This window comes from Hordeum vulgare, chromosome 5H (assembly GCF_904849725.1).
Source record: "Hordeum vulgare subsp. vulgare chromosome 5H, MorexV3_pseudomolecules_assembly, whole genome shotgun sequence".
NCBI classification, from domain to species: Eukaryota; Viridiplantae; Streptophyta; class Magnoliopsida; order Poales; family Poaceae; genus Hordeum; species Hordeum vulgare.
The window spans coordinates 509,108,767-509,127,758 of NC_058522.1; positions in this window are offsets into that span (position 1 = coordinate 509,108,767).

Below are 18,992 nucleotides of genomic sequence, written 5' to 3' on the forward strand. Positions count from 1 at the left end.
AAATGGAATGTGTACAAGACAGTAACACTCACTTGAATCCGTAGGGCCAAAGTATTTCTTTTTTGGTACTTTGTCGCTTCAAAAACCTTAGCAAATCATCCGGTGTATCCTTGTTGAACTTTTCTATTGTCTCTTGATGAAACGAATACGGGTCAATGAACCCAAAGTCCCAGATTCCTGCCAGCCTGCATTCACGAATCTTCATTCTGCATAGTAGCGTACAAAAAGAATGTCTCGTGAGTGATAATTATACGGGCAATGAACGCGAGCTTAACTAAATAATTAAATTACACAAATAAATCACTTACAAACAGTAGCAGCTAACGATAGCTTTGTCGAGGGCACGTTGATTGTACATCTGGAAAAAATCATCGAACCCAACCTCCACACCGTACTCTCCGAAGTAGTGTTGATCCTGAACTGCCGCCATGATACAGTCTCTCTTTTGCCTTGCGGCCTCCAAGTACCAACCATGTAAATTCCATAGTTGGGTTGTTAGAGCACTAGGATTTTCGACCAGAGGGTGCTCGGGCTTATATTTATATACCACATCAGCAATAGCGTAACCTACGTCGCCCATGCGTGGACCGGACACTGAAGCCTGGTCAGATAACACCTTGAGCGGGGCAATTGACTGTGCTTCTTGTTGTCCGAGCTGGGGAACTTGTTTCCCGCATTTCGTCTGCTCCGCCTGCTTCATCTGCTCCGCCTGCTTCATATGTGCGGTGTGCATCTTTTCAATGAACCGTTCATAGTCTGAAAGGGGCGGCGGTGGCGGCGGTTCAGGATAATATAAGTTGTCGATGGTGCGCTCAATTTTCCACTTTGGTACGTTCTTCAGAGTTTCCTTCCAGATGTCTGGAGGGGGCTTCAGGGGAAACCGTGCGAACCATGCTTTGTTTTTGGCTTTCACGGCCTCGTCTAGTTCCTCCGGAGTCATCAGGCCTGGTAACTTCGGGGGAGTCTTGACTTTATTGGGTTTCCTTTCTCTCTTCTTGGGAGGAGTCCCGTTTCTTGTGAACTGCAGCTTCCGCTTTGCCGTACCCGTAGTGGGCGCATCCGTCGGCTCACTGGAGTGCACGGGCGATGGACTCTCGGCCTCGGGCTCCCTATCTTCGTTGTGGGGTGGACTTGGAGGTGCGTTGGGGGTGGACTTGGAGGTGCGTTGGGGGGTGGACTTGGAGGTCGTGCATTCTCTGTACGAAAGTGAAAAAACTATTAAAAATAGGCTTACATGTGGTGCAACATTCAGTAATTGTTGGAGGTGGTGCATTTGTACCTGGAGGAGTCGGTGGCCTTGGCGCCGCGTTAGGAAACACGATGTGTTTCTTCTTCCACAAGATGATACCAAGCTCCATTTCTCCCAGTGACTTCTCGCCTTCACCTCCAGGAATATCAAGCTCAATTGACTGGCATCCCGGCGTAATTGTTGACAACCCGACACGAGCATGGGATGCTGGAATCTGACCACCATGGTAGGTTGCTCCAGGTTGATTCGGTAAAGCATAGCCTGACGCCACCATGAAGGATATGTTCCCCATTGGCATATGTATCTCACAGTTTGTCTTCTCCGTGACATCATCCACGGGGTAGTGAGCCGCCGACGGTTCGACTGCAGGACCGTCTTCTAGCTGCAGCTGCGTGGAACCCACGCTGCTTCTATGCTGAGATGGGACGGCATCTGCTACAGGATCGTCTTCTAATTGCTGCTGATCAGCGTCAGGTGCAGGATCTTCTTCCTCCTCTTCAGTGTCAGGTACAGGGTGTCCCCCTTTCTTCAAGAGAAACGCCACCTTTTCTTCTAATGTCGATATCCGTTCCAGCGCCTTCCTCTTGCTTCTACCACGGCTTCTGTAAGTGCCAAGGTCCGCCGGAAACCCTTGGTTCCACGGGGTAGTGGCTCCAAAGCCTCGTGTTCGTCCCCACTTTTCGGGGTTCCCGAGTGCCTTCGTCAACTCGTCGTTCTCTCTATCGGGAACAAAAGTTCCTTTTCGAACAGCTTCTATTGCCTTCTCTAGATCTGATACGACTTGTCTTATTTTTTCCGACCATGGTCCCTCCGCAACAATCATCCCAGTCTCAGCGTCCAACGTTGCCCCATGCGCGAACAACCAGAACTTGGACCTATCGGGCCAGTCATGTGTCTGTGGAATGATATTTCTTTTCAGAAGCGCATCTTCATAGCGTCGCCACCTAGGCAGGGCAGTCATGTAGCCACCTGACCCCAAAATATGGTGATATTTCTTCTTCTTCGCATTCTCCGTATTTGTGGCTGATCGGGATGTAAGACACCCGATTTCTTGTACGCCTGAAAATCAGGCCAAGCGTCTCTTATCTTCACTAGGTGCCCAGTGAAAACTGGATCTTCGTCCTTATATTTCTTCCACAAGTCTTTCTTCCACCTCTGGAATTGTGTGGCCATCTTCTTCAAAGCCCACTCCTCGACTTTCTTCTTCTTATCTTCCGCTACGCTGAAATTTAGCCAGACCGTGTCGCAAAGCACTCTTTTCAATCTGTCATCGACATAAGTAGCTCCAACGTTGGCGCCGGTCTTCGGCTTATTCCATTCTATTAAGTTGATCGGGACCAGGTCTCTTACAACAACTCCACACTGATTTACAAATTTGCGATAAGTTTCTGGGGGTTCCAGTGGTTTGTCATCAGCAGCAACTTTATCGATCGAGTACCTTGCAGTATCTTTCAACCTTGCGGCCGGGCCTCGTTTCGACTTTGTCTCAGTACTTGCGCTAGGTGTTCCGGAGGGCACCTAAACGGGAAAATAATGATTCGTTAGTAAGTGCAATACAAATTAATTGTTGCATCAACAGTGACTTGAGATATACATTGGCAGAGTTTGTTCCGGAGGGCACTTCTGCATCTACTACATCTTCTATATTCTCAGCTCCGTCACCGGAGTCGTTCAAAAATTGATTGCTAAACGCATGCCCACCGTCGTCATCATGATATATGGCCGTTGCATCTTCAAAAATCATCTGGCACATGTATCTTTCCTTCTCCGCCTCACCCATTCCCGCGAGCTGATCGGCGTGCTGATCATGTGGTTCTTGGGGATCCATAGCTCAACACCTGCTAGTAACAAGAATTTAACTTAGCAAAATTATTTACGGAAAAGTTTTACGGAACCGGAAATTTTACGGAAAAGTTTTACGGAATCGTCGGAGTCGTAATCGTCGCAAAGTTTTACGGAATCGTCGGAAAGTTTTACGGAATCGTCGGAATCGTCGGAAACTTTCCCCGCAGTTATGGAATCGTCGGAATCGTAGGAAAGTTTTACGGAATTGTAATCGTCGGAAAGTTTTACGGAATCGTCGGAATCGTCGCTTTAGGGTATTACGGAATTGTCGGAATCGTCGGTTTAGGGTTTTACGGAATCGTCGGAATCGTCGGTTTAGGGTTTTACGGAATCGTCGGAATCGTCGGAGTCACCTCACGTTGCACGAATGTTGACCGACTTCGTCTATAGGATTTGTACGTCGGAAAGTTTCGAATGTTGACTGAAAAAGTGAGTCTACTAGAATCGTCTTCCTCGCTTTAGCGACATAAATGATGAAGGCGGCTTCAAATCGAGCCGTGAGAGCATCTCTAGCAGGTACGATTTGTACGTCGATAGAACAAATCCCGTAACTTTTTTTAGCCGTGAGAGCCGTGAGAATATGCATGATCACGTAACTTTTTTTTATAGGATGTCCTATTCGGGACGGAAAAAAACTAATATCGACGGTTATAATTACAAGCATACAACAATATGGATATACGAAAATACGGATATACCTTACGTGAAGAAGACGAAGTGGGGCGGCGCGCGAGGAGGCGGCGAGGAGGCGTCGCGAGGAGGCATCGAGGAGGCGACGGCGCGGCGAGGAGGCGGCGAGGATCGTCGGTCGGCGAGGCCGCGCGAGGAGGCCGCGCGCGCGAGGAGGCGGCGGCGCGAGGAGGCGGCGGCGCGGCGAGGAGGCGGCGGCGCGAGGAGGCGGCGGCGCGGCGAGGAGGCGGCGCCGAGGATCGTCGGCCGGCGAGGCGGCGCGAGGAGGAGGCGGCGCGAGGAGGCGACGGCGCGAGGAGGCGACGGCGCGGCGAGGAGGCGGCGCCGAGGATCGTCGGCCGGCGAGGCGGCGCGAGGAGGCGGCGGCGCGAGGAGGCGACGGCGCGGCGAGGAGGTGGCGCCGAGGATCGCGACCGGCGAGGCGGCGCGAGGAGGCCGAGTCGGCGAGGAGAGGCGGCGAGGAGAGAAGGCGAAGAGAGACGCGCGGGGAGGCGAGAAGTTGGCGACCCCGTAGAGGTATAGACCCTTTAGCACCGGTCTGTGTTAACAACCGGTTCTAAAGACCCTTTAGCACCGGTTGTTAACACAGACCGGTGCTAAAGGGTCCAAAAATTGGGCGCGAACCGAACCCACCTTTAGGACCGGTTGTTGTTACAGACCGGTCCTAAAGGTTTTTTTCCTTTTTCTTTTTTCCTTTTTTCTGTTTCCTGTTTTCTTTTTCTTTTTGTTTCCTTTTTCTTTTTCCTGTTTCTTCTTTTATTTTTCTTTTTTCCTTTTTTTCTGTTTCCTGTTTTCTTTTTCTTTTTGTTTCCTTTTTCTTTTTCCTGTTTCTTCTTTTATTTTTCTTTTTTCCTTTTTTCTGTTTTTTGTTTTCTTTTTCTTTTTGTTTCCTTTTTCTTTTTCCTGTTTCTTCTTTTATTTTTCTTTTTTGTTTCCCTTTTCTGTTTTCTTTTACATTTATTTACAAATTGTCAAAATGTCATTTTTACACTTAAAAAATAAAAATGATATTTATCAAAATGGTCAAATTTAGTGGAAACTGGTCAAATTTTTAATATTTATCAAAATGGTCAACACAATTACATAAAAGGTTTAATACATTATTACACATCACCAACAACACCCCTTATCTATTTTTCTTCTTGCCTTTCTTCTGATTGCGCCGTAACCATGGACTATCTTCATCATTTAACGGGATGCTTGGATCATCTTTGACTTTGAAGGGAGGAATTTCATCAAATTTGTTGTAATCTTGTGACATGTCTGTCTTGTCCTCGACTCCCACGATGTTTCTTTTCCCTGAAAGAACTATGTGGCGCCTTGGCTCATCGTCTGATGTATTCGCTTCCTTATCTTTTCTTTTTCTCGGTCTGCTAGACATGTCCTTCACATAGAAAACCTGAGCCACATCATTGGCTAGGACGAATTGATCATTGCCGTACCCAAGATTCTTCTGATCCACTGTTGTCATTCCGTACTTCGGGTCTACCTTCACGCCTGACAGGTTGAACCATTTGCACCAGAACAAAGGGACCTTAAAGGAAGGTCCGTAGTCAAGTTCCCATATCTGCTCTATGTAACCATAGTATGTGACCCTTTGCCCGTTGTCGTTTTTTGCATCAAACCGGACGCCACTGTTTTGGTTGGTGCTCTTTTTATCTTGGTCTGCCTTGGAAAATGTGTTACCATTTATCTCGTACCCTTTAAAGGTCAATACAGTCGAAGATGGTTGCTTGGCCAACAAGTATAGCTCATCTTCAACAATGTTGTCATTAATGAGACGTCTTTGCAACCAACCGCCGAAAGTCTTCGCGTGTTCTTTAGCAATGAAATCTTCAGGTTGCTCCGGGTATTCCGAGCGTAAAATATCCTTGTGTTCCTGGATATATGGAGCCGCCAAGCTGGAATTAACTAGAACTGTGTAGTGTGCTTGAGTGAAAGATTGCTCGTCCATACATGTTGTTGATTTCTTTCCTAGCGTGCCTTTTCCACACAGTCTCCCCTCATGGCGCGACTGAGGAACACCGATCGGGTTCAGGTCAGGAATAAAGTCAACACAAAACTCAATGACCTCCTCTGTTCCATAGCCCTTGACCATGCTTCCTTCTGGCCTAGCACGGTTTTTAACATAATTCTTCAAGACTCCCGTGAACCTCTCAAAGGGGAACATATTGTGTAAGAATACAGGACCGAGAACGGAAATCTCTTGGACTAGGTGAACTATGAGGTGCGTCATAATATTGAAGAAGGTTGGTGGGAACACCAACTCGAAGCTGACAAGACATTGGACCACGTCCTTCTGCAAACTTGGTAGAGTTGCTGGATCGATTGCCTTCTAAGAAATTGCGTTGAGGAATGCACATAGCTTCACAATGGGTACTCGCACGTTTTCTGGCAGAAGCCCCCTCAATGCAATCGGAAGTAACTGGGTCATGATCACGTGGCAGTCATGAGACTTTAGGTTTTGGAACTTTTTCTCTTCCAGGTTTAGTATTCCTTTTATGTTCGACGAGTAGCCAGACGGGACCTTGATACTGCTCAGGACTTGGAAAAAGATCTCCTTCTCTTCCTTGGTAAGAGCGTAGCTGGCAGCACCTTTGAAATTCTCTCGATTCATCAGGTCGTCTCGTTCGTGCATACGTTGGTGGTGCAGCCGTGCTTTTGGTGTATCTCTCGACTTCTTCCCATGCACGCCCAATAAGTTTAGCAGGTTCACGCAAATATTTTTCGTCACGTGCATCACGTCGATCGCAGAGCGAACCTCTAGGAATTTCCAATAGGGTAGTTCCCAGAATATAGATTTCTTCTTCCACATGGCTACGTGGTTGTCGGCGTCATTCGGAACAGATTGTGCGCCAGGACCCTTACCAAAGATTACTTTTATATCTTTGACCATGTCATATATATCAGTACCTTTAGGGAGGGTTGGCTTCCTCCGTGTATCTGCCTCGCCTTTGAAATGCTTTCCTTTCTTTCTTACGGGATGCCTATCTGGAAGAAATCGACGATGCCCCGGGTACACATTCTTGCCTATATGTATACTTTCAGTCTTGCCTAAACAGTGTGTGCATGCGCTGTATCCCTTGTTTGACTGTCCTGAGATGTTACTAAGAGCGGGCCAATCATTGATGGTTACAAACAGCAACCCTCGTAGGTCAAATTCCTCCTGTTTGTACTCGTCCCACACACGTACACCTTCGTCAGCCCATAACTCTAAAAGTTCATCAACCAGTGGCCTCAGGTACACATCAATGTTGTTGCCGGGTTGCGACGGGCCTGGGATAAGCACTGGCATCATAATGAACTTACGCTTCATGCATAACCAAGAAGGAAGGTTATAGATACATAGAGTCACGGGCCAGGTGCTATGACTGCTACTCTGCTCCCCAAACGGATTCAGGCCATTTGTACTTAGACCAAACCTTAAGTTTCTTGGGTCACATGCAAAGTCCTCGTACTTATCGTCGATGTTTCTCCACTGCGACCCATCAGCGGGTTGTCTCAGCATATCGTCTTCCCTCCGGTCTTCTTTGTGCCATCGCAGCAACTTGGCATGCTCTTTGTTTCGGAACAAACGTTTCAACCGTGGTATTATAGGAGCATGCCACATCACCTTGGCAGGAACCCTCTTCCTGGGGCGGTCGTCGCCCTCAACATCACCAGGGTCATCTCGCCTGATCTTATACCGAAATGCACCGCATACCGGGCAGGCATTTAAATTCTCGTGCTGACCGCGGTAGAGGATGCAGTCATTGATGCATGCATGTATCTTATGCACTTCCAATCATAGAGGGCGGACAACCTTCTTTGCTTCGTACGTACTGCAGGGCAGCACGTTATCTCTTGGAAGCATCTTCTTCATTATTTTCAGCAGCTTTTCAAATCCCTTGTCAGATATTCCATTCTCTGCCTTCCATTGCAGCAATTCCAGGGTGGTGCCCAGCTTTTTCTGGCCATCTTCGCAATTTGGGTATAACAATTTTTTGTGATCTTCTAACATGCGCTCCAACTTCAACCTCTCGTTTTCACTTCCGCAGTTTATCTGTTCTTCACGAATGACCTGATGAAGATCATCATCAGACTCATCAACAATGTCCTCAAGTTCAGGCTCGTCTTCCCCCATTTCAGTATCACCGTGTTCACCGAACATAGGATAGTTATCATTATCCTCTTCTTCTTCATTGTCTTCCATTACAACCCCTCTTTCTCCGTGCTTGGTCCAACAAAAATAACTTGGCATGAAGCCTTCTTGCAACAGGTGGGTGTGTATGGTTCTTGAGTTAGGGAAATTCCTCTTATTCTGGCATTTTTACATGGACAAAAAATAAATCCATTCTGCCTGTTTTTCTCACCCATATTGAGAAAACTATGCATGCCATTAAGGAATTCGGGACGACGTCGATCACTGTACATCCATTGCCGGTTCATCTGCATTATATAAAATTATCAAAAACCATTATGCTAAATCATCATGACTAAATTAATTAATTAATACAAAAAGTTCATCACACGTTAAAACCAAAGTAGCGTAGTGACCATACATATATAGTTCTCATAAAAACACACACTGAAACCAACCATAAAAACTCTCTCTAATTAATGCATTTAAAAACAACAACAAATGCGATCAAAATCGCAACAAAGGTAACAATTGACCCGACGGCATAATGATACCAAGCCTCTTTACTAATTGCATATTTTCTAATCTTTCTAATCTTCAGACGCATTGCGTCCATCTCGCTCTTGTGACCATCGACGACACCGGCAAGAACCTTTTCCAAGGTCATCTTCTCTCTTTCAGTTTTTTCCAACCTTTCTTCAGTTTTTTTCAATCTTTCTTTCAGGCCAACATTTTCTTGTTCAATTAAGTGTAACTTCTCAACAATAGGGTCGATTGGCATTTCCGGTTCCACTACCTCCTAGATAAAAATATCCATGTCAAGTTGGTCGGCGTAATTAATTGTCATATAATCAGGAAATGAAAATATGTAGTTATAAAAGATAATATACCACATCCGAATCATAGACTGGACGAGGGCCAACGAGGACGGATATCAAAACCATGGCGCTATACATATAAAAAAAATCTTACACAATAAGAAAATTATATACAAGTAAATATGTAAATCATACAAATCAAAATTTGTTTTGGTAAATAAAAACAATAGGCTCACCAAGGTTGTGTCGGTGACGGGGCGATCGACGGCGGTGAGGAAGGGGACAAGGCGCGCGACACTAAAAAAAACCACAAATCATAATTAAATTTGAGCTCAAATTGCATATGTATACATAACAAATGATGAACTCTCTCTAGCTTAGGCATTTCATCAAACACCTAGCTAGCACAACAAAAATGAAATGAGCAAGAAAACGAGCAAAACTTGCAATACCGGAAGAGGGAATGTTGATGCTAACCGTAGGACCGATGGGTGCCAACAATCTTGACAAATTGTGGAGAAAAATGGGGATGGATTAGAGCTCCCAAGAGGAAGGAGAGAGCAAAAATGGAGTTGAGCTCGAGCTAGAAAAAATGGAGCTAGAAAAAATGGGGTGGAATATAGGGGTGCTCGGGGAGGAAGGAGAGGAGGGCTTTAAGACCGGTTTGTGTTAAAAACCGATGCTAAAGGGTCCGACAGCGGGGCCACGCAGTTGCTGCAAAAATGAGAAAACCTTTAGCACCGGTTTGTGATACAAACAGGTTCTAAAGGGTCTGTCCCCTGGGTCCCCCTCCCTGCAGCAAACGGTCCAAAAACCTTTAGGACCGGTTTGTGTTACAAACCGGTCCTAAAGGCCTTGCGGCCATTTGCTGCAGGGAGGGGGCCCAGCGGACAGACCCTTTAGAACCGGTTTATATCCAATCCGGGTCCAATGTGGTTGGCTCAATGCCCTGTTTTCTACTAGTGTATGTGGTCGGGCTGCCGTGGAAAAGTCGTCGTAAATCAGCCCTAAAACCTCCGTATATATAGGTGGGAGGGAGGGGACCTTGCCTTGGGGCTCAAGGAGCCCCAAGGGGGTCGGCCGAGTCCAAGGGGGGAGGACTCCCCCCCCCCCAAACCGAGTTGGACTTGGTTTGGTGGGAGGGAGTCCCCCTTCCTTCCCACTTCCTCCTTTTTTTTTCTTTCCTCTTGATTTTTCTTCTCTTGGCGCATAGAGCCCTTTTGGGCTGTCCCACCAGCCCACTAAGGACTAGTGTGCCACCCTCAAGGCCTATGGGCTTCCCCGGGGTGGGTTGCCCCCCCCGGTGAACTCCCGGAACCCATTCGTCATTCCCGGCACATTCCCGGTAACTCCGAAAACCTTCCGGTAATCAAATGAGGTCATCCTATATATCAATCTTCGTTTCTGGACCATTCCGGAAACCCTCGTGACGTCCTTGATCTCATCCGGGATTCCGAACAACATTCGGTAACCAACCATATAACTCAAATACGCATAAAACAACGTCGAACCTTAAGTGTGCAGACCCTGCGGGTTCGAGAACTATGTAGACATGACGCGAGAGATTTCTCGGTCAATATCCAATAGCGGGACCTGGATGCCCATATTGGATCCTACATATTCTACGAAGATCTTATCGTTTGAACCTCAGTGCCAAGGATTCATATAATCCCGTATGTCATTCCCTTTGTCCTTCGGTATGTTACTTGCCCGAGATTCGATCGTCAGTATCCGTATACCTATTTCAATCTCGTTTACCGGCAAGTCTCTTTACTCGTTCCGTAATACAAGATCCCGTAACTTACAGTAAGTCACATTGCTTGCAAGGCTTGTGTGTGATGTTGTATTACCGAGTGGGCCCCGAGATACCTCTCCGTCACACGGAGTGACAAATCCCAGTCTTGATCCATACTAACTCAATTAACACCTTCGGAGATACTTGTAGAGCATCTTTATAGTCACCCAGTTACGTTGCGACGTTTGATACACGCAAAGCATTCCTCCGGTGTCAGTGAGTTATATGATCTCATGGTCATAGGAATAAATACTTGACACGCAGAAAACAGTAGCAACTAAATGACACGATCAACATGCTACGTCTATTAGTTTGGGTCTAGTCCATCACGTGATTCTCCTAATGACGTGATCCAGTTATCAAGCAACAACACCTTGTTCATAATCACAAGACACTGACTATCTTTGATCAACTGGCTAGCCAACTAGAGGCTTGCTAGGGACGGTGTTTTGTCTATGTATCCACACATGTAAATGAGTCTTCATTCAATACAATTATAGCATGGATAATAAACGATTATCTTGATACAAGAATTATAATAATAACTATATTTATTATTGCCTCTAGGGCATAATTCCAACAGTCCCCACTTGCACTAGAGTCAATAATCTAGCCCTCACATCACCATGTGAATTACATTGTAATAAATCTAACACCCATACAGTTCTGGTGTCGATCATGTTTTGGCCGTGGAAGAGGTTTAGTCAGCGGGTCTGCTACATTCAGATCCGTGTGCACTTTGCATATATTCACGTCCTCTTCCTCGACGTAGTCGCGGATGAGGTTGAAGCGTCGTTTGATGTGTCTGGTCTTCTTGTGAAACCGTGGTTCCTTTGCTAAGGCAATGGCACTAGTGTTGTCACAGAACAAGGTTATTGGATTCAGTGCGCTTGGCACCACTCCAAGATCCGTCATGAACTGCTTCATCGAGACACCCTCCTTAGCCGCCTCCGAGGCAGCCATGTACTCTGCTTCACATGTAGAATCTGCTACGACGCTTTGCTTGGAACTGCACCAGCTAACTGCACCCCATTAAGAATAAATACGTATCCGGTTTGCGACTTAGAGTCGTCCGGATTTGTGTCAAAGCTTGCATCGACGTAACCCTTTACGGCGAGCTCTTCGTCACCTCCATACACGAGAAACATCTCCTTAGTCCTTTTCAGGTACTTCAGGATATTCTTGACCGCTGTCCAGTGATCCACTCCTGGATTACTCTGGAACCTACCTGTCATACTTATGGCCAGGTTAACATCTGGTCTAGTGCACAACATCGCATACATGATAGAACCTATGGCTGAAGCATAGGGGACGGAGCGCATATGCTCTCTATCTTCATCAGTTGCTGGGCACTGAGTTTTACTCAATCTCGTACCTTGTAGAACTGGCAAGAACCCTTTCTTGGATTGTTCCATTTTGAACCTCTTCAAAACTTTATCAAGGTATGTGCTTTGTGAAAGTCCTATCAGGCGTTTTGATCTATCCCTATAGATCTTAATGCCTAGAATGTAAGCAGCTTCTCCTAGGTCCTTCATAGAGAAACTTTTATTCAAGTAACCTTTTATGCGCTCCAAAAACTCTACGTTGTTTCCAATCAGTAATATGTCATCCACATATAATATTAGAAACGCCACAGAGCTCCCACTCACTTTCTTGTAAATACAAGATTCTCCAACCACTTGTATAAACCCAAATGCTTTGATCACCTCATCAAAGCGTTTGTTCCAACTCCAAGATGCTTGCACCAGTCCATAAATGGATCGCTGGAGCTTGCACACCTTGTTAGCATTCTTAGGATCGACAAAACCTTCGGGTTGTATCATATACAACTCTTCCTTAAGGAAACCGTTAAGGAACGCCGTTTTGACATCCATCTGCCAGATTTCATAATCGAAAAATGCAGCTATTGCTAACATGATTCTGACGGACTTAAGCATTGCTACGGGTGAGAAAGTCTCATCGTAGTCAATTCCTTGAATTTTTGAAAAACCCTTTGCCACAAGTCGAGCTTTATAAACGGTTACATTACCGTCAGCGTCCGTCTTCCTCTTAAAGATCCATTTGTTCTGAATAGCCTTGCGGCCCTCAGGTAGTACCTCCAAAGTCCACACTTTGTTCTCATACATGGATCCTATCTCGGATTTCATGGCTTCCAGCCATTTGTTGGAATCTGGGCCCACCATTGCTTCTTCATAATTCGCAGGTTCATTGTTGTCTAACAACAAGATTGATAAGACGGGATTACCGTACCACTCTGGAGCAGTACGTGGTCTCGTCGACCAGCGTGGTTCGACAGAAACTTGAACTGGAGTTTCATGATCATCATCATTAACTTCCTCCTCAACCGGCGTCGCAATGACAGAGGTTTCCCTTTGCCCTGCGCCACCATTCAGAGGGATGAGAGGTTCGACAACCTCGTCAAGTTCTATCTTCCTCCCACTCAATTCTCTCGAGAGAAACTCCTTCTCGAGAAAAGCTCCGTTTTTAGCAACAAACACTTTGCCCTCGGATTTGAGATAGAAGGTGTACCCAACTGTCTCTTTTGGGTAACCTATGAAGACGCACCTTTCCGCTTTGGGTTCCAGCTTTTCAGGCTGAAGCTTTTTGACATAAGCATCACATCCCCAAACTTTAAGAAACGACAACTTTGGCCTTTTGCCATACCACTGTTCGTATGGTGTCGTCTCAACGGATTTTGATGGTGCCCTATGTAAAGTGAATGCAGCTGTTTCTAATGCATAGCCCCAAAATGATAACGGCAAAACAGTAAGAGACATCATAGATCGCACCAGCTCTAATAGAGTACGATTACGACGTTCGGACACACCATTACGCTGAGGTGTTCCAGGCGGTGTTAACTGTGAAACAATTCCACACTGTCTTATTTGAGCACCAAACTCGAAACTCAGATATTCACCCCCACGATCAGACCGCGGGAACTTGATCTTCTTGTTCCGATGATTTTCCACTTCACTCTGAAATTGCTTGAACTTTTCAAATGTTTCAGACTTGTGCTTCATCAAGTAGACATAACCATATCTACTTAAATCGTCAGTGAAGGTGAGAAAATAACGATATCCGCCGCGTGCCTCCACGCTCATCGGACCACACACATCGGTATGTATGATTTCCAACAAGTCACTTGCACGCTCCATTGTTCCGGAGAACGGAGTCTTAGTCATCTTGCCCATGAAGCATGGTTCGCATGTGTCAAGTGAATCAAAGTCAAGTGACTCCAAAAGTCCATCAGCATGGAGTTTCTTCATGCGCTTTACACCAATATGACCTAAGCGACAGTGCCACAAAAATATGGCGCTATCATTGTTAACTCTAACTCTTTTGGTCTCAATGTTATGTATATGCGTATCGCTATCAAGATTCAATATGAACAATCCTCTCACATTCGGTGCATGACCATAAAAGATGTTACTCATAGAAATAAAACAACCATTATTCTCTGACTTAAAAGAGTAACCGTCTCGCAATAAAAAAGATCCAGATATAATGTTCATGCTCAACGCAGGCACTAAATAACAATGATTTAAGTTCATCACTAATCCTGATGGTAGTTGAAGTGACACTGTGCCGACGGCGATTGTATCAACCTTGGAACCATTTCCTACGCGCATCGTCACTTCATCTTTCGCCAGCCTTCGTCTATTCCGCAGTTCCTGTTTCGAGTTGCAAATATGAGCAACAGAACCGGTATCGAATACCCATGCACTACTACGAGAGCCGGTTAAGTACACATCAATAACATGTATATCAAATATACCTGATTTTTCTTTGCCCGCCTTCTTATCTGCGAGATACTTGGGGCAATTGCGCTTCCAGTGACCCATACCCTTGCAATAGTAACACTCTGTTTCAGGCTTAGGTCCAGCTTTGGGTTTCTTCGGCGGATTGGCAACAGGCTTGCCGCTCTTCTTCGAATTGCCCTTCTTGCCTTTGTCGTTTCTCTTGAAACTAGTGGTCTTATTCACCATCAACACTTGATGCTCTTTACGGAGTTCAGACTCTGCGACTTTCAACATCGCAAACAACTCGCCGGGTGACTTGTTCATCCCTTGCATTTTGTAGTTCAACACAAAGCCTTTATAGCTTGGCGGCAGTGATTGAAGGATTCTGTCAGTGATAGCTTCTTGCGGGAGTTCAATCCCCAGCTCAGCTAGACGGTTTGAGTACCCAGACATTTTGAGCACATGTTCACTGACGGACGAGTTTTCCTCCATCTTGCAAGCATAGAATTTATCGGAGGTCTCATACCTCTCGATCCGGGCGTTCTTCTGAAAGATAAACTCCAACTCCTGGACATCTCAAATGCTCCATGACGCTCAAAGCGACGTTGAAGTCCCGGTTCTAAGTCATACAAGACTGCACATTGAACTATTAGTAGTCCTCCTTACGTGCTAACCAAGCGTTCTTAACATCCTGATCAGCCGTAGCGGGTGGTTCATCTCCTAACGCAGCATTAAGGACATAATCCTTCTTCCCATCTTGTAAGATTAGCTTAAGATTACGAGCCCAGTCTACAAAGTTGCTTCCATCATCTTTCAACTTAGCTTTCTCTAGGAACGTATTAAAATTCAGGATGACTGTCGCGTGAGCCATGATCTACAACAAAAATATATTCAAAGTGGACTTAGACTATGTTCAAGATAATTAGAGTTTAACTTAATCAAATTATATGCTAAACTCCCACTCAAAAAGTACATCTCTCTAGTCATTTGAGTGGTTCATGATCCACTTACACTATCTCAAGTCCGATCATCACGTGAGTTGAGTATAGTTTCAGTGGTAAGCATCCCTATGCTAATCATATCATCTATATGATTCATGATCGACCTTTCGGTCTCATGTGTTCCGAGGCCATGTCTGCACATGCTAGGCTCGTCAAGCTTAACCCGAGTGTTCCGCGTGCGCAACTGTTTTGCACCCGTTGTATGTGAACGTTGAGTCTATCACACCCGATCATCACGTGGTGTCTCGAAACGACGAACTGTAGCAACGGTGCACAGTCGGGGAGAACACAATTTCGTCTTGAAATTTTAGTGAGAGATCACCTCATAATGCTACCGTCGTTCTAAGCAAAATAAGGTGCATAAAAGGATTAACATCACATGCAATTCATAAGTGACATGATATGGCCATCATCACGTGCTTCTTGATCTCCATCACCAAAGCACCGGCACGATCTTCTTGTCACCGGCGCCACGCCATGATCTCCATCAACGTGTTGCCATCGGGGTTGTCGTGCTACTCATGCTATTACTACTAAAGCTACATCCTAGCAAAATAGTAAACGCATCTGCAAGCACAAACGTTAGTATAAAGACAACCCTATGGCTCCTGCCGGTTGTCGTACCATCGACGTGCAAGTCGATATTTCTCTTACAACATGATCATCTCATACATCCAATATATCACATCACATCGTTGGCCATATCACATCACAAGCATACCCTGCAAAAACAAGTTAGACGTCCTCTAATTTTGTTGTTGCATGTTTTACGTGGTGACCAAGGGTATCTAGTAGGATCGCATCTTACTTACGCAAACACCACAACGAAGATATATGAGTTGCTATTTAACCTCATCCAAGGACCTCCTCGGTCAAATCCGATTCAACTAAAGTTGGAGAAACCGACACTTGTCAGTCATCTTTGAGCAACGGAGTTACTCGTAACGATGAAACCAGTCTCTCGTAAGCGTACGAGTAATGTCGGTCCAAGCCGCTTCAATCCAACAATACCGCGGAATCAAGAAAAGACTAAGGAGGGCAGCAAAACGCACATCACCTCCCACAAAAAACTTTGTGATCTACTCGAGAAGACATCTACGCATGAACCTAGCTCTGATACCACTGTTGGGGAACGTCGCATGGGAAACAAAAAATTTCCTACGCGCACGAAGACCTATCATGGTGATGTCCATCTACGAGAGGGGATGAGTGATCTACGTACCCTTGTAGACCGTACAGCAAAAGCGTTAGAGAACGCGGTTGATGTAGTGGAACGTCCTCACGTCCCTCGATCCGCCCCGCGAACAATCCCGCGATCAGTCCCACGATCTAGTACCGAACGGACGGCACCTCCGCGTTCAGCACACGTACAGCTCGACGATGATCTCGGCCTTCTTGATCCAGCAAGAGAGACGGAGAGGTAGAAGAGTTCTCCGGTAGGGTGACGGCGCTCCAGAGGTTGGTGATGACCTTGTCTCAGCAGGGTTCCGCCCGAGCTCCGCAGAAACGCGATCTAAAGGAAAAACCATGGAGGTATGTGGTCGGGCTGCCGTGGAAAAGTCGTCGTAAATCAGCCCTAAAACCTCCGTATATATAGGTGGGAGGGAGGGGACCTTGCCTTGGGGCTCAAGGAGCCCCAAGGGGGTCGGCCGAGTCCAAGGGGGGAGGACTCCCCCCCTCCAAACCGAGTTGGACTTGGTTTGGTGGGAGGGAGTCCCCCTTCCTTCCCACTTCCTCCTTTTTTTTTCTTTCCTCTTGATTTTTCTTCTCTTGGCGCATAGAGCCCTTTTGGGCTGTCCCACCAGCCCACTAAGGACTGGTGTGCCACCCTCAAGGCCTATGGTCTTCCGAACCCATTCGTCATTCCCGGCACATTCCCGGTAACTCCGAAAACCTTCCGGTAATCAAATGAGGTCATCCTATATATCAATCTTCGTTTCCGGACCATTCCGAAAACCCTCGTGACGTCCGTGATCTCATTTGGGATTCCGAACAACATTCGGTAACCAACCATATAACTCAAATACGCATAAAACAACGTCGAACCTTAAGTGTGCAGACCCTGCGGGTTCGAGAACTATGTAGACATGACCCGAGAGATTTCTCGGTCAATATCCAATAGCGGGACCTGGATGCCCATATTGAATCCTACATATTCTACGAAGATCTTATCGTTTGAACCTCAGTGCCAAGGATTCATATAATCCCGTATGTCATTCCCTTTGTCCTTCGGTATGTTACTTGCACGAGATTCGATCGTCAGTATCCGTATACCTATTTCAATCTCGTTTACCGGCAAGTCTCTTTACTCGTTCCGTAATACAAGATCCCGTAACTTACAGTAAGTCACATTGCTTGCAAGGCTTGTGTGTGATGTTGTATTACCGAGTGGGCCCCGAGATACCTCTCCGTCACACGGAGTGACAAATCCCAGTCTTGATCCATACTAACTCAACTAACACCTTCGAAGATACCTGTAGAGCATCTTTATAGTCACCCAGTTACGTTGCGACGTTTGATACACATAAAGCATTCCTTCGGTGTCAGTGAGTTATATGATCTCATGGTCATAGGAATAAATACTTGACACGCAGAAAACAGTAGCAACAAAATGACACGATCAACATGCTACGTCTATTAGTTTGGGTCTAGTCCATCACGTGATTCTCCTAATGACGTGATACAGTTATCAAGCAACAACACCTTGTTCATAATCAGAAGACACTGACTATCTTTGATCAACTGGCTAGCCAACTAGAGGCTTGCTAGGGACAGTGTTTTGTCTATGTATCCACACATGTAAATGAGTCTTCATTCAATACAATTATAGCATGGATAATAAACGATTATCTTGATACAAGAATTATAATAATAACTATATTTATTATTGCCTCTAGGGCATAATTCCAACACTACTGCCATCAGCCCTCCGGATTCGTCGACGCTGCATCACCATCTCACGTCTGCCGGCTGAACCGTTCCCTCTACGGTCTCAAGCACGCTCCGCGTGCGTGGTTCACCCGCTTCACCGCCTACCTCCGGACGCTCGGCTTCGTCGCGTCCCGCTCGGATACATCTCTCTTCATCCTTTGACGCGACGACCAGCTCGCCTACCTGCTGCTCTACGTCGACGACATCATCCTCACCGCCAGCTCTGCCGCGGTCCTCGACTCCGCCATCCAGTCGCTCGGCCGCGAATTCGCGATGATCGACCTCGGCGCTCTTCATCACTTCCTCGGCATCAACGTCACCACCACTACACACGCGTTGTTTCTCTCTCAGGAACAGTACGCCCTGGAGATCCTCGACCGTGCAGGCATGCTCAACTGCAAGCCCATCTCCACTCCGGTCGACACGTCCTCCAAGCTCTCCATCGACACCGGTCCTCTCTTCCACGATCCGTCACTCTACCGCAACTTGGTTGGTGCTCTCCAGTACATCACGTTGACACGCCCCGACCTCTCCTACGCCGTTCAGCAGTGCTGCATGTTCATGCATGCCTCGCGTGACTGCCACTATCAGCTTGTGAAGCGCATTCTCCGATATCTGCGTGGTACAACACATCTGGGGCTTCGGATCCACCGCGACACCGGCACTGATCTAGTCGCCTACTCCGACGCTGATTGGGCGGGCTGCCCCGACACTCGCCGTTCCACGTTAGGCTACTGCGTCTACCTCGGCTCCAACCTTCTCTCTTGATCCTCGAAGCGGCAGGTCACTGTCTCGCGATCGAG